Source organism: Hyla sarda, chromosome 4 (genome assembly GCF_029499605.1).
Source record: "Hyla sarda isolate aHylSar1 chromosome 4, aHylSar1.hap1, whole genome shotgun sequence".
Classification (NCBI taxonomy): Eukaryota; Metazoa; Chordata; class Amphibia; order Anura; family Hylidae; genus Hyla; species Hyla sarda.
Genome location: NC_079192.1, coordinates 179,274,479 through 179,290,619, shown reverse-complemented (window position 1 = coordinate 179,290,619; position 16,141 = coordinate 179,274,479). Strand labels below are relative to the sequence as shown.

Below are 16,141 nucleotides of genomic sequence, written 5' to 3'. Positions count from 1 at the left end.
ACTTGTTTTGGATTCGTTCCTTCTTGTTTGTAACAATATGATAATGTTCTTCTTGAAAAAATTATAAATAAACAGTTTTACAAAAAAAAATAATAATATTTGCCCCTTCTCACATTTCGCCTGGATGTGGTTAAAAACACAGTAGACCTGGGGGGCCTTCTTTAGGTTGACACCAGATACAGTGTAGGCATCATCCCCATACAGTACTATAAATTTACAGTGCTGGCCATTACAAAGCATCAGTGTTATAAATCTATGAAACATGTAGCTGAGGGGTGAAGAGCTGGTATCATAATGTTCTTCAGGAAGGAAAAACGGTTCTTCACCACATGTATATCACTGCTCAAGTCAATGACGGGAAAATTACCACAGAGCAGACAATATCAGGGAAAATATTAAATGTTTTCTGTGTAATATCCGGTGCGCTCGGGCAGAGGCTGTTTGTATTAAAAATGAAAACGAAGAATACATTCAAGAATTGTACAATATGTCCATGTGAGATGCAATAAAACCATGGACCCCCACAGAGAAAGCTAATATGGAGCCCCAGTGCGCTATAACCACTTTCAGTAAGGTTCACGTTTATGATCATGCTGTCCCATGTATCTCTTTACTTCTTTTCCATTAACCATCATCTACTATTCCCTGAAGAGATACTATAGCAAAATACATGCGATTTCATTTTGCCAAGACTTAGGGGAGCTTTATCAAAACCTGTGCAGAGAAAAAGCTGACCAATTGCCCATAGCAACCAATCAGATCGCTTCTTTCATTTTTAAACACAAAAAAAGAAGCAATCTGATTGGTTGCTATGGAAAAACAGTCAACTTTTCCCCTACACAAGTTTTGATAAATCTTCCAGTGTCTTTAGGGTCAGGGGGAACCTTTTTCGATGTGGTTACTCAGGGTCGCCATCAGGGGGGTACAACCCATACACCTGTATGGGGCCCGGACGTCCCTGGACTTTTTTTTTTTGGCCTGTCAGTGAGTGACTGCGACTGTCACTCACTCAGGTAAGGGGCTGATTGGAGTAGAGACGTCACGTGCCCCGCGCAGGCACGCATGTCTACTCCAATCACCTGACCTTTCCCTGCTTACGTCCCCACGCGAACCTCCAGCATCCTCCCCATGCAGTGACAGGAGCAGCAGCAGCCTCACACCGATACCCGGCAGGGTAAGTAAACTGGTGAGGGGGGCCCGTTGGGGGGGGGGGGGTGTTGTATGGTGGTTAGGGGACTACAATAGTGATGAGAGAGGTGTGTGTGTGTATGTATTGGGGGGGGGGGGTGTTATGGTGGTGATGAGAGGTGCAGGGGGTGTTATGGAGGTGATGAGAGGTGCAGGGGTGTTATGGGGGTCATAAGAGGTGCAGGGGGGTGTTATGTGAGTCATAAGAGCTGCAGGGGGGGTGTTATGGGGGTCATGAGAGGTGCAGGGGGGTGTTATAGGGGTCATGAGAGGTGCAGGGGGGTGTTATGGGGGTCATAAGAGGTGCAGGGGTGTTATGGGGGTCATACGAGGTGCAGGGGGGTGTTATGGGGGTCATGAGAGGAGCAGGGGTGTTATGGGGGTCATAAGAGGTGCAGGGGGTGTTATCGGGGTGATGAGAGGTGCAGGGGGTGTTATGGGGGTAATGAGAGGTGCAGGGGGGTGTTATGGGGGTGATGAGAGGTGCACGGGTGTTATGGGGATGATAAGAGGTGCAGGGGTGTTATGGGGGGTGATAAGAGGTGCAGGGGTGTTTTGGGGGTGATGAGAGGTGAAGAGGGTTATGGGGGTGATGAGAGGTTCAGGGGGGTTATGGGGATGATGAGAGGTGCAGGGGTGTTTTGGGGGTGATGAGAGGTGCAGAGGGTTATGGGGATGATGAGGTGCAGGGGGTTAGGGGGGTGATGAGAGGTGAAGGGGGATTATGGGGGTGATGAGAGGTGAAGGGGGGTTATGGGGGTGATGAGAGGTGCAGGGGGGTTATGGGGGTGATGAGAGGTGCAGGGGGGTTATGGGGTGATGAGAGGTGCAGGGGGGTTATGGGGTGATGAGAGGTGCAGGGGGGTTATGGGGTGATAAGAGGTGCAGGGGGTGTTTTGGGGGTGATGAGAGGTGCAGAGGGTTATGGGGGTGATGAGAGGTGCATGGGGGTGTTATGGGGGTGATGAGAGGTGCAGGGGTGTTATGGGGGTCATAAGAGGTGCAGGGGTGTTTTGGGGGTGATGAGAGGTGCAGAGGGTTATGGGGGTGATGAGAGGTGCAGAGGGTTATGGGGATGATGAGAGGTGCAGGGGTGTTTTGGGGGTGATGAGAGGTGCAGAGGGTTATGGGGGTGATGAGGTGCAGGGGGTTAAGGGGTGATGAGAGTTGCAGGGGGGGTTATGGGGATGATGAGAGGTGCAGGGGTGTTTTGCGGGTGATGAGAGGTGCAGAGGGTTATGGGGGTGATGAGGTGCAGGGGGTGATGAGGTGCAGGGGGTTATGGGGACACAGAGGATAAGAGGAGGTGTATATGTATATATGATGTGTATGCATGTGTGGCAGTATTATATTCAGTGGATACAGTGTGGGGCAGCATTATATTCAGGTTACAGTGTGTAGCAGGATTATATTTAGTGGGTACAGTGTATAGCAGTATTATATTCAGGTTACAGTGTGTGGCAGAATTATATTTAGTGGGTACAATGTATAGCAGTATTATATTCAGGGTACAGTGTATGGCAGTATTATATTTAGTGGGTACAGTGTGTGGCAGTATTATATTCAGGGTACAGTGTATAGCAGTATTATATTCAGTGGATACAGTGTGTGGCAGTATTATATTCAGGGTACAGTGTATAGCAGTATTATATTCAGTGGATACAGTGTGTGGCAGTATTATATTCAGGGTACAGTGTATAGCAGTATTATATTCAGGGTACAGTGTATAGCAGTATTATATTCAGTGGATACAGTGTATAGCAGTATTATATTCAGGTTACAGTATGTGGCAGGATTATATTTGGTAGAGATGAGCGAATTTACAGTAAATTCGATTCGTCACAAACTTCTCGGCTCGGCAGTTGATGCCTTTTCCTGCATAAATTAGTTCAGCTTTCAGGTGCTCTGGTGGGCTGGAAAAGGTGGATACAGTCCTAGGAGAGAGTCTCATAGGACTGTATCCACCTTTTCCAGCCCACAGGAGCACCTGAAAGCTGAACTAATTTATGCAGGATAAGTCATCAACTGCCGAGCCGAGAAGTTCATGACGAATCGAATTTACTGTAAGTTCGCTCATCTCTAATATTTAGTGGATACAGTGTATGGCAGTATTATATTCAGGGTACAGTGTGGGGCAGAATTTTATTTAGGATACAGTGTATGGCAGGATTATATTTAGCCGGTACAGTGTGTGGCAGGATTATATTCAGGGTACAGTGTGTGGCAGGATTATATTCAGGGTACAGTGTGGGGCAGTATTTTATTTAGGGTACACTTTCTGGAAAGGTTATAATGATTACTGTCTTCATGCAGAGGATGAGGATCTGCTGACAGTGAGGAGCCAATGATGTCTGGATGACAGACTCTGCAGAGAAGATGGATCTGGAGGAAGACCTGGTCTCTGGACCAGATGAAGAAGAAAAGATAACAGAGAAGATATCACTCAAGTCAGAAGACGTCACTCAGGTTACTGATATCATTGTGTGTTCTCCTGACTGTCCCATCAACGCTGTAGTCACTTGTAAGTTCTGCAGTGACGATGCGTAAAACTGTTTTCAATCTGTGTCTCTTCAGTTGTTCCAAAACTACAACTCCCATTGCCAAAGGCTCTCCAGAATGATGGGAGTTTTCCAACAGCTAGAGAACCACTTCAACCAAGGTGATCGGTGGGGGTCTCAGCAGTCAGACCCCCACCAAAAAGGCAGGTCTGGACAGGGGGTATGGGTAGCGAGCCCCGAGTAAATTTTTTTGCATCGGGCCCTGTGGTTTCTAGCTACATCTATGGGGGCAACTATTAACAGAGGGGTCAACCAGATCTATGGAGCAACTATTAACAGAGGGGCCTACCCAAACTATATGGAGCCCCCTATATAGTTTGGGTAGGCCCCTCTGTTAATAGTTGCTTCCATATAGTTTGGGTAGGCCCCTCTGTTAAAGGAGTAGTCTGGTGAAAAATAACTTATCCCCTATCCAAGGACATGGGATAAGTTATCGATCGCATGGGGGTGCAAGTGCTGGGACCCCCCATGTGGGGCCCTGGCATTTTGCTGGTAGCTGATGTCTTTACCCCGCGGCCGGCACACCCCCTCCATGTATCTCTATGGGGTACATGGAGGGGCGTGTCGGTCGCCGCTCCGTGCGGGGTACAGCATGCCCCCCTTCCAGCCATGCAGGAGTTAGCGGGGGGCCCAATGCTCTGACCCCCCGCTATCTATAACTTGTCCCCTATCCTTAGATAGGGGATACGTTATTTTTTTTGCAGACAACTTCTTTAATAGTACAATGTTATATAACACAGCACTCTAATCCAATTAGAAATATCTAATTAGAAAATAAAATAATATTGGGGGCAGGCCATGGGGGGGGGGCAGGCATTGAGCTGTGTGAGGGGCCCCAAAATTTCTGATGGCAGCCCTGTGGTTACTACAACTTCAGGGACTTGTCAGCAATGCCACTGCAGATTTCGTTTGTTACATATGATGGCTGTACTGCAGCCCCTCCAACCACCACCAGTTCTATTTCCTAAATTATAGCTGACATCTTTACCATAATAGTGAATATGCTCACCATTACATCACCAAGTTTTTTAAATGGGAAGCCCCATTATGGTGGGGGATTACGTGAATACACATAACTTTTTGAGGAAGCCTACGACAAAAAAAACTTGAGGCACCAGACAACCTCTTTAGCTTGGAGCTCAGGGTTTGAATAAATACACAAGCAGAGCGTTTTTATTTGATTTTAAAGTTAGGTAAATTCTGAATTAAAAAATGTACTTTACTTGCTTCCTGTCCTGGCAGTATAAATTTTCTCACTTATGATTTTATTTCCTTCTTATCTTCTAAAAGCCATAACATTTTTATTTTTCCATTGACAGAACCATTTAAAGGACATCTGTAGTGTTCGGACCCCCCGCAATCTATATGTTATCCCCTATCCTTCGGATAGGGGATAACATATAGATTGCGGGGGGTCCGAGCGCTGGGGCCGCCGTGATCTCCTGTACGGGGCCACAGCAAATGTACAGGAAAGGGGGCTTTCCGTGCCCGCATTACGTGGCAGCCGATACGCCCCCTCCATGAATCCCATAGATATGAGCGGCTTTCTGCTGGGGACTACACGGTTCTTCCGGCAGACTGCCACGGCCCCGTACAGGAGATTGCGGGGGGGCCCAGTGCTCGAACCCCCCACGATCTAGTTAGGGGATAAGTTATAAGCACTACAGATCTCCTTTAAGGCTTTTTTGTGTGAAGAAAGTAGTACTTTTTAATGGCAGAAAAAAAACAAAAAATATTGGCCCTCATTTACTAAGCTAAAATCCACTAGTTTTTGTCGGGTTTTCAAAGTTATTTTGGTGCATAGTGTCTGAGACATGCCTGAAACACGACATTGCATTGTGAAAAGCTGAAAAGGGGTGTGACCTGTCACAAAGGGGTGTGACCGGGCAAAAAGGGGCGTGGTTTCACAACCCCACCTAATTACTATTGAATTCACAGAAAGTCCTGTGAATAAATGGCTGGAAATTTCCACCAAGAAATAGCTGGTTAGAACATTTTCCTGACTTTTAAATCTGTGAATCCCCATACAGGTCTGAAACAACTTTTCACACTAGTAAAAACCCAACACTCTTGGTAAATGAGGCCTATTGTGTGGTTTGTGTTATATATGTACAGGATTATTATTTCCAGGATTGAGTATAGTGGAAAGTACAGAACTTTTCTCCAACTCCTCAAAAAATTGCTGATTTTGCGATTCAAGGGTTTGTTCACACAGGTGGAATTTCTGCGCCTTTTTCAGCAGCATATTTTGCTACCATTGACTTCAATGGGTCAGCAGAAAATTAGCAATAGTGCCAGATTCACAGATGTTTCAATGACCCAATGAAGAAAAAAATTTGCTGCAGGAAATCTGCCTGTGTGAATAGATCCTAAGGTGTTTGTCCAAGGAGCAATTCTTACCGTATTTTGCTGCTGCATATTTTTCTATCCATTAAAGTAAATGGGTAGCAAAATATGCAGCTGATTTTGCTACCCATTGGCTTTATTGGGAAGGAAAATACGCAGCAGCAAATACGGAACATGTCACCCTACCCTAAGGGGAGTTATTCGGGGAGCAATTCTTTCTTATTTTTCCAGCAGAAAACTAACAACAGGGTTTTTTTTTCTGCTACCGGCCTGCTCCCTAGAAAACACCTTTAACATAAAAGGAGACAAGCTAAAAAATAAAATGTATTGGCTAATTCCATGCTAATGTATCCAAGAGACTGTTTTATGAAGTATGACTTATCAAAATAGTTCAGTTATTATTTAGTCCCTTAACATTCCAAGTTAATAAATTCATGATATTTTTTGTTTGTATTGTTGCTTGTCAGCAATGGTAGCCAACAAAGGTAAAGGAATGCACCCTGTGCCATTGTATCCCTGTGCCTCTGATGCCCCCTGTGCCATTACATCCCCTTCCCCCCCCCCCCCCTCTGATGCTCCCTGTGCCATTTTACCCCCACCCTCCTCTTTCATTATTCCCCCCCCCCCCCTGATGCCCTGTGTCATTATACCCCTTCCTCTGATGCCCCCTGTGTCATGATATTTCACGTGCCTATGCTGGGACACTGTCGTCCTGCGCGGCTCGCTATAGGCTGCAGTGCACAGCTGCAGCCTATAGGAGTTTAATTACAGGGCAAAACCGATTACCCCATTATATGTGAATTCCTCAGGCATTTGGCCCTGCTAGCCTGAAGCAGGGCTAAATGCCTGAAAAATTCACCTGCCTGGCACCCGGAACTGCATGTCCCGGGCGTCGGGCGATACAATTTCCACAGTCACTCACTGTCACTGAGGCTTCTGCGGGATTTTCGGGACTCCCTCCTGGCTGCGGATAACAATTATTCGATAACGGATTCGTCGACAACAAATCCAGTTATCGAATTTAATCGATTTTATCGATTAATCGTTGCAGCTCTATTCAAAATGTAGCAACAAATCAAACAAATCGAAATGATGTATTAGTAGTTGTAACTTACATTATTTGTGAATGCTTCAGTTTGTGTCGTAGATTTTTGTACTTAACAAATGAACAGATATTGTATACTGAAAAAGTATTGTCTATATGAGTGGAATTTCCATGTCGTGTAGGTCACAATTTAAGTTTTACTAATTTTTGTTAATAACTGAGTGAGCAGAAGATTCCTGTGTGCAGGCACATATTTCATAGTTTCTGGTTTGTTTACAATACAAACTCTTTCTTATTTAACCCCTTAAGGACTCAGCCCATTTGGGCCTTAAAGGAGTACTCTAGTGCAGAGTACTCCTGCTCCGTCCTGCCCGAGCTGCAAAATAAATGAAAATGAACCATCCCTCACCTCCCTGGGTTCCCGCGGAGCGCCACTACACCGGTCCTCCGGTCCATCCTCTTCATACTTCCGGGTGTAACGAAGCGTCACATGGCGCTCAGCCTATCCCCGGCCGAGGCAGAACATTGAGGCAGCCGGCGATAGGCTGAGCGCCATGTGACGCTTCGTTACACCCGGAAGTATGAAGGAGATGGACCAGAGGACCGAACAGCTGTAGTGACGCTTCGCGGGAACCCAGGGAGGTGAGTGATGGTTCATTTTCATTTATTTTGCAGCCCGGGCAGGACGGAGCAGGAGTACTCTGCACTAGAGTACTCCTTTAAGGACCCAAAGAATTTTATTTTTACGTTTTCATTTTTTCCTCCTCGCCTTCAAAAAATCTCTTTTATATTTTCATCCACAGACTAGTATGAGTTCTTGTTTTTTGCACGACCAGTTGTCCATTGTAATGCCATCACTCACTTTACCATAAAATGTATGGCGCAACCAAAGAAATACTATTTGTGTGGGGAAATTGAAAAGAAAACTGCAATTTAGCAAATTTTGGAAGGTTTCGTTTTCACACTGTACAATTTATGGTAAAAGTGACGTGTGTTCTTTATTCTTTGGGTCAATATGATTAAAATGATACCCATTATAATATACTTTTCTATTACTGTTGCGCTTAAAAGAAATCGCAAACTTTTTAACCAAATTACTTCGTTTAAAATCCCCCTATTTTGAAGACCTATAACTTTTTCATTTTTCCGTATAAGCGGCGGTATGAGGGCTCATTTTTTGCGCCGTGATCTGTACTTTTTATTGATACCATATTTGCTTATATAGAACTTTTAATCCATTTTTTATTAAAAAAATTTGGAATAAAATGTTATAAAAAAGCAGCTATTTTGGACTTTTTTTTTTATGTTCACGACGTTCACCGTATGGTATCATTAACATTTTATTTTAATAGTTCAGATATTTACGCACGCTGCGATATCAAATATGTATATAAAATATTTTTTTTAACACTTTTTGGGGGTGAAATAGGGAAAATGGGACAATTTACGTTTTTATTGGGGGAGGTTTTTATTTTTTTTTACTTTTATTTTTACACTTTAATAGTCCCTATAGGGGACTATTTATAGGAATCATTCGATTGCTAATCCTGTTCAGTGCTATGTATAGGACATAGCACTGATCAGGGTTATCGGTCATCTGCTCTGATCTGCGGGAAGGCAGATCAGGGCAGAAGACGTCGGGAAGGCAGCGGAGCAAGGTGAGGGGACCTCTGTCTGCCGTGCTGGATGATCAGATCACCGCAGCAGCGCTGTGAGCAATCCTATCATCCATTTTAATGACTGCGATGCTGCAGATGACGTGATCTGTATTGATCACGGCATATGAGGGTTAATGGTGGACATCCGTGGGATCGCGGATGTCCGCCATTAGGGGCGGGTCCATGGCTGCGATCGTTAAGGGGTTAATAAAACCTAGATGGGAGAAACTAAATGGGGGAGATTTATCAAAACTTGTCCAGAGGAAAAGTTGCTGAGTTGCCCAAAGCAACCAATCAGATCGCTTCTTTCATTTTGCAGAGGCCTTTTCAAAAATGGAAGAAGCGATCTGATTGGTTGCTATGGGCAACTCAGCAACTTTTCCTCTGGACAGGTTTTGCTAAATCTCCCCCAATAAGTTTAAATTTTGTGTCAACTGTCATGTAGGTCACACATGGAATTAGCCTATTGCATTTGGAGGTTGCTAGCACAGTCATGGCAAAGATATCATGTCTAGAACCATGAAATGAATATTCACAAAACATATACTAGGAAACTAGGTCTTCTGTGGTTGGGAGAATATAATGGACATACCATGGAAATTAATAAAAGCAGTGGAGTTTAACGCAGTAACCCATCAGATTACAGCTGGTATTTTTCTAGAACACACCATTACTATGGCCAATGCCATCAATTTTGCTTTGCAGTAAGGGTGCGTTCACACGGAGTAAATCAAGACGAATCCAAGCCGAAAAATTTACGGGCGGAAAAAATTATTTTATTTTCACGTGGAATTGCGTGTGGAAATGGGGGAGAAAGAAGTGAAGGGTTTTTCAGCAATTTCCGCGCGAAAACGATGTTGGGCGGAATTTTTTTTTACCATTGACTTCTATTGATTTCTGCTAGCGGATTCCGCTTGAAGAATGAACATGCTCATTCTTCAAGCGGAACGGAATTCAGCTTCGGAATTTCCGCAGTGTGAACAGGACAGCGGAAAAAAACATTAAAGTCAATGGGTAGAGGAGATGTGAATTAATTTGAAGCGGAGAATTCAAGAGGAATTACTCGAGTAAATTCCTCTTGAATTACTCCGTGTGAATGCACCCGCTGCATTCACACCACATTTTCGCAATACCGTTCCCGTATCAGGTTTTTGATGAAAAACAGATTCCTCAAAACCTGACCAAAACCTGTGTACACATTTTAACCCGTATACCCGGTTGCATCAGTTTTTCAATAATAAAATGTATATGTTTTTAACTTTTCACTCCATTGTGAATATAGTTCCACTTGTTTGATTGAAATTCCAAGAAAAAAACTGTGCAAAGTCAAAAACTGTATGGTGCAAACCAGATGGAACCGTACACACATACGGTTCTGTACAGTTCCCAATGACTCCCATGTTTAAAAAAACGTATACGGTTTAATACGGGTTTTCACCCAGACCAAAAACCGTGGTAGGCTACGGTTTTGGGTACGGGAAAAAAAATGGCCAAAACCGTACAAGATGCAAAACGGATGCAATCGGATGCATCATTTGACATATGGTTTCAATACGGTTCCGGATGGTTTTCACATTGAAAACATATACGGGAACTGTATTGCAAAAACGTGGTGTGAATGCACCCTTAGCGTTATAAATTTGCCTCTCAGTATCCTTCATGTTGATGTTTTTGTACAGTTATCTACTGCAAATGGCTTTCATATTAAAGGGTTCCTCTGACCCCACAGCATTTTGTATATAGGCTCAAGTTGGCATCAAAATAATAATAAAAAAAAAAGTTAAATGCACCTGCCCTGTGTATCCAATGATGCCCAGTCCACTTAGCAGCACTTCCTGCTTTCATCTAAACACAAGAGGTGCACGCTTTACCAATAATTCACCAATGAAGTAAAAGAATGAGTGGGCACTTCCTGTTTGTCAAGACGAAAGGCAAGGGATTGGACATTCGACAGACCGGATGGATGTGTATAACTTTTTTTTTAAAATATAATGAAAGGTGTTTTTTTTTTTGCCAACTATTTTTTGATGTGTAATTAAAGGGGTACTCCAGTGGCAAACAAATGTTTTCAAATCAACTGGTGCCAGAAAGTTAAGCAGATTTGTAAATTACTTCTATTTAAAAAATCTTAATCCTTCCAGTACTTCCAGTATCAGCTGCTGTATACTACAGAGGAAGTTGTGTAGTTCTTTCCAGTCTGACCACTGTGCTCTCTGCTGACATCTCTGTCCATATCAGGAACTGTCAAAAACAGGAGCAAATACCCATAACAAACCTATCCTGCTCTGGACAGTTCCTGACATGGACAGAGGTGTCAGCAGAGAGCACTGTGGTCAGACAGAAAATAAATTCAAAAAGAAGAGAGTTTCCTCTGGAGCATACAGCAGCTGATAAGTACTGGAAGGATTAAGATTTTAAAATATAAGTAATTTACAAATCTAGCAGAGTACCCTTTAAAAAAATTCAGGAATAAGTAATGTGTCATTTATTCCACACAGAAAACATGTTGGAAATCCAGGATGTGGTTTAAAGCGTACCTGTCAGATCCCACAATAAAAACAAAAAACTGTTCTCAGAACCTAATCCTGATCATAAAAAAATAGCATATTATACCTGCTCCCAGCACATTTCATTCTGTATTGTGGAGGGGGGTGACCTGTTCTTGCCTGCACTATACATGACTTAGCTTTCTGTCTCCCTCTGCTGACTCACTGCTCTCGGGAGCCCTTTTCTCTTGATTTTGTGCTGTACACACACACACACACACACGAGAATGATTATTGGAGATTGGCTGTACTCTTCCACCAAAAACAATATGGTGAGTGTATAACATATCTTCCTATGTCACTCATGTGTGTCATCCTTAGGCAGTCCTGTAATACGGGGACTTGCAGTTTTGGAATAGTTGGAGGTTCAGTGTTTGGATAACTCTTTTTAAAGGGGTATTCTAGCCCTAGACATCTTATCCCCTATCCAAAGGATAGGGGATAAGATGTCTGATCGCGGGGGTCCCGCCGCTGGGAACCCCCGCAATCTCTCCAGCAGCACCCACTTGTCATCAGACTCACAGAACGAAGATCGCTCTGTGTCTGATGACTCACGATACAGGGGCCGGAGTATTGTCATGTCACAGCTCTGCCCCCTCATGATGCCACACCCCACCCCCTCAATGCAAGTCTATGGGAGGGGGCGTGGCAGCGGGATCTTCGCTCCGTGAGGCTGATGATAAGTGGGTGCTGCAGGAGAGACTGCGGGTGTCCCCAACGGCAGGACCCCCCGATTAAACATCTTATCCCCTATACTTTGGATAGGGGATAAGATGTCTAGGGTCAGAGTACCCCTTTAACAGCAGTGTTGCCTTCAGCTGTGTGTCTACAGTTTTGCCCCTTTGACTGTCCAGGCATGCTTGGAGTTGTAGTTTTGCAACAGCTGGAGGCACATGTTTAGTAAAACTCTTTGTTACAGCAGAGTTGCTGCAAGCTGTGTTCCTCCCGCAGCCATGTCCATCAGCCATCTCTTGTCCATGACCCTTGGACAAACTAATGCAGCTATGGGATAGTCCATTTCCAAGACAACAAAAAACAGTCAAAAAAATAAATAAATAAATAAATAAATAAAAAGGAAAATATGTGGCAGAAATCTAAGGCTACTCTTGGGATTCCAGCCACATATTAAGACTTTAGTTGTCACTTATTTAAAGAGCACATGTCATCAAAAAAACTTTTTATATGTTGTTTATTAATGTCTTCCAAACAACTTTCTAATTGCATGTAATAAAATTTTTTTTTATATTTATATCTTTATTTTCACTTCTAAAAAATTACCACTAGAGGTCTCCTTACATGTCCTGGCCGCAAGTCTCTCAGAGTTCGGACTCATGCCAGGCCAGCATGAGTCCAAACTCTATGGGAGACTTGCAACTGGGACATGTAGGGAGACCCCTAGTGGTCATTTTTTAGAACTGTCATAGTGCAGCCAGGACAATGACAAGCACAGAGCAGCTCCCTGCCTGTCAATCAGACAGGCGGGAGCGAGCACTGTGCCCGCAGCACGGTACTCCTGACATGGCTGGCCGGTTCCTCCTCTCTGTATGGCACGTGCAGTGCATAACTCAGCAGCTGCCGGCCGTGCTGTTTGCTGCACCTCTATGCAGTGCTCCCGAGAGGGATCGCAGCATAGAGGAAGAAGGGCGGAAGTGAGCCCAGGCAGGCTTCATATGATGTTGTGCCTGCCGGGCCACGCCCCCTTCCTCCCTCCTAAGACTGAGAAGCAATACAGGGACAAAATCAGCTACAAAGAGGGGGTAAAAAAAAAAAGAGGCAGGATTAGTGTCAGGGACAGATGGGGGGGGGGGGGGATTAGGGACAAATTAGTAAGTGATACGTACTCTTTACCCCTTTTCCTAAAGCGAATGTCTTATTTCATGATGAACACAAAGGGGTAGATGTAGTACACTTAAAGGAGACTGTCAGTATTTGAGTGGATTTTTATTTTATTTTTTTTATAAATTTTGTCTGCTACAGACAACCCCTTACCATCTGTCTTATTGGATCCAATTGGTTAAAATGCTCTGGCTCATCCACACTACAGACAGATTTCACTTGCAGCCATCTCCCTTTGATCTCAATTGGAGGCTGCTGCTCAGTTTACATGTCCAAAGTTCCGCAGTTCTTTCAGAGGAATACCGCCTGCAAAAGTCCAATGGGACTTTGAATGTCATGATTTAATTCTGGCAGAAAATTCCCTTTAAAATTAGTGCCGATTCTTGGCAGCACGGATCCACTGAGGAAATTCCTCATAGAATTTCCTTAGTGTCAGAAATGCTAAGACCCCTCTGGTTGACAAAAGGAAAGAAAAAAACCTAAAGTTGTGCATTGCACCCTTAGGGCCTATTCATGCGATGGAATTTTCTAGCGTAATCCAGCAAATAATTTTTCTTGGAAGTTCCGATGCAGCAGCCTCACAGGGCTTTCAATGGGTTCCTGCTGCAACGTGCACAGGGCAGAATTTTTTATTAAATTCCAGACTCCGCTGAAAGACTGAATGTCTGAGCAGTCCTAGCACAGTTTTTGATTGATTCAGCACCTGTCGATTGATTTAGTTCTACCCAGAACTTTTTTGGGCAAATCTTCTGCCGTGTATATGGGCCCTTCACCCCTTAACCCCTTGGGGACGGAGCCCATTATGACCCTAAGGACGGGAGCATTTTTTGCAAATCTGACCACTGTCACTTTAAGCATTAATAACTCTGGAATGCGTTTACTTATAAATTTGATTCCGAAATTGTTTTTTCATGACATATTCTACTTTATGTTAGTGGTAAATTTTCGGCGATACTTGCATCCTTTCTAGGTGAAAAATTTGAAAATTTCATGAAAAATTTGAAAATTTTGCATTTTTCTAACTTTGAAGCTCTCTACTTATAAGGAATATGGATATTCCAAATAAATTATGTATTGATTCACATATACAATATGTCTACTTTATGTTTGCATCATAAAATTGACGAGTTTTTACTTTTGGAAGACGCCAGAGGGCTTCAAAGCTCAGCAGCAATTTTCCAATTTTTCGCAAAATTTTCAAAATCGGAATTTTTCAGGGACCAGTTCAGGTTTGAAGTGGATTTGAAGGGTCTTCTGGTTAGAAATACCCGATAAATGACCCCATTATAAAAACTGCACCCCCCAAAGTATTCAAAATGACAATCAGTAAGTGTGTTAACCCTTTAGGTGTTTCACAGGAATAGCAGCAAAGTGAAGGAGAAAATTCAAAATCTTCATTTTTTACACTGGCATGTTCTTGTAGACCCAGTTTTTGAATTTTTACAAAGGGTAAAAGGAAAAAAATCCTCTCAAAATTTGTAACCCAATTTCTCTCGAGTAAGAAAATACCTCATATGTGTATGTCAAGTGTTCGGCGGGCGCACTAGAGGGCTCAGAAGGGAAGGAGCAACAATGGGATTTAGGAGAGTGAGTTTTTCTGAAATGGTTTTTGGGGGGCATGTCCCATTTAGGAAGCCCCTATGGTGCCAGGACAGCAAAAAAAAAAAAAACACATCGCACACTATTATGGAAACGACACCCCTCAAGGAACGTAACAAGGGGTACGGTGAGCCTTAACACCCCACAGGTGTTTGACAACTTTTTGTTAAAGTCGGATGTGTAAATGAAAAAAATATATTTTTCCACTAAAATGCTGGTTTTTCCCCAAATTTTACTTTTTTACAAAGGGTAATAGGAGAAAATGCCCCCCAAAATTTGTAACCCCATTTCTTCTGAGTATGGAAATACCCCATATGTGGACGTCAAGTGCACTGCGAGCGAACTACAACGCTCAGAAGAGAAGGAGCGCCATTGAGCTTTTAGAGAGATAATTTGTTTGGAATGGAAGTCGGGGGCCATGTGCATTTACAAAGCCCCCCGTGGTGCCAGAACAGTGGACCCCCCCACATGTGACCCCATTTTGGAAACTACACCCCTCACGGAATGTAATAAGGGGTGCAGTGAGCATTTACACCCCACTGGCGTTTGACAGATCTTTGGAACAGTGGGCTGTGCAAACAAAAAAATTAAATTTTTCATTTTCACAGACCACTGTTCCAAAAATCTGTCAGACACCTGTGGGGCGTAAATGCTCACTGTACCCCTTATTACATTCCGTGAGGGGTGTAGTTTCCAAAATGGGGTCACATGTGGGTATTTATTATTTTGCATTTATGTCAGAACCGCTGTAAAATCAGCCACCCCTGTGCAAATCACCAATTTCGGCCTCAAATGTACATGGTGCACTCTCCCTTCTGAGCCTTGTTGTGCGCCCGCAGAGCATTTTACGCCCACATATGGGGTATTTCCGTACTCAGGAGAAATTGCGTTACAAATTTTGGGGGTCTTTTTTTCCTTTTACCTCTTGTGAAAATAAAAAGTAAAGGGCAACACCAGCATGTTAGTGTAAAAATTTTTTTTTTTTACACTAACAGGCTGGTGTAGACCCCAACTTTACCTTTTCATAAGGGGTAAAAGGAGAACAAGCCCCCCAAAATTTGTAGTGCAATTTCTCCCGAGTACGGAAATACCCCATATGTGTCCCTAAACTGTTTCCTTGAAATACGACAGGGCTCCAAAGTGAGAGAGCACATGCGCATTTGAGGACTAAATTAGGGATTGCACAGGGGTGGACATAGGAGTATTCTACGCCAGTGATTCCCAAACAGGGTGCCTCCAGCTGTTGCTAAACTCCCAGCATGCCTGGACAGTCAGTGGCTGTCCGGAAATGCTGGGAGTTGTTGTTTTGCAACAGCTGGAGGCTCCGTTTTGGAAACACTGCTGTACAATACGTTTGTTATTTTT

At 43.6% G+C, this 16,141-nt stretch overlaps 1 protein-coding gene across 2 annotated transcripts in view; it reads right to left on the bottom strand.

The window, feature by feature from the left end:
- Positions 1-16,141, bottom strand: part of SCAPER (S-phase cyclin A associated protein in the ER) — a 329,263-nt gene that overhangs the window by 308,798 nt on the left and 4,324 nt on the right. The gene's annotated exons all lie outside the window — the stretch shown is intronic.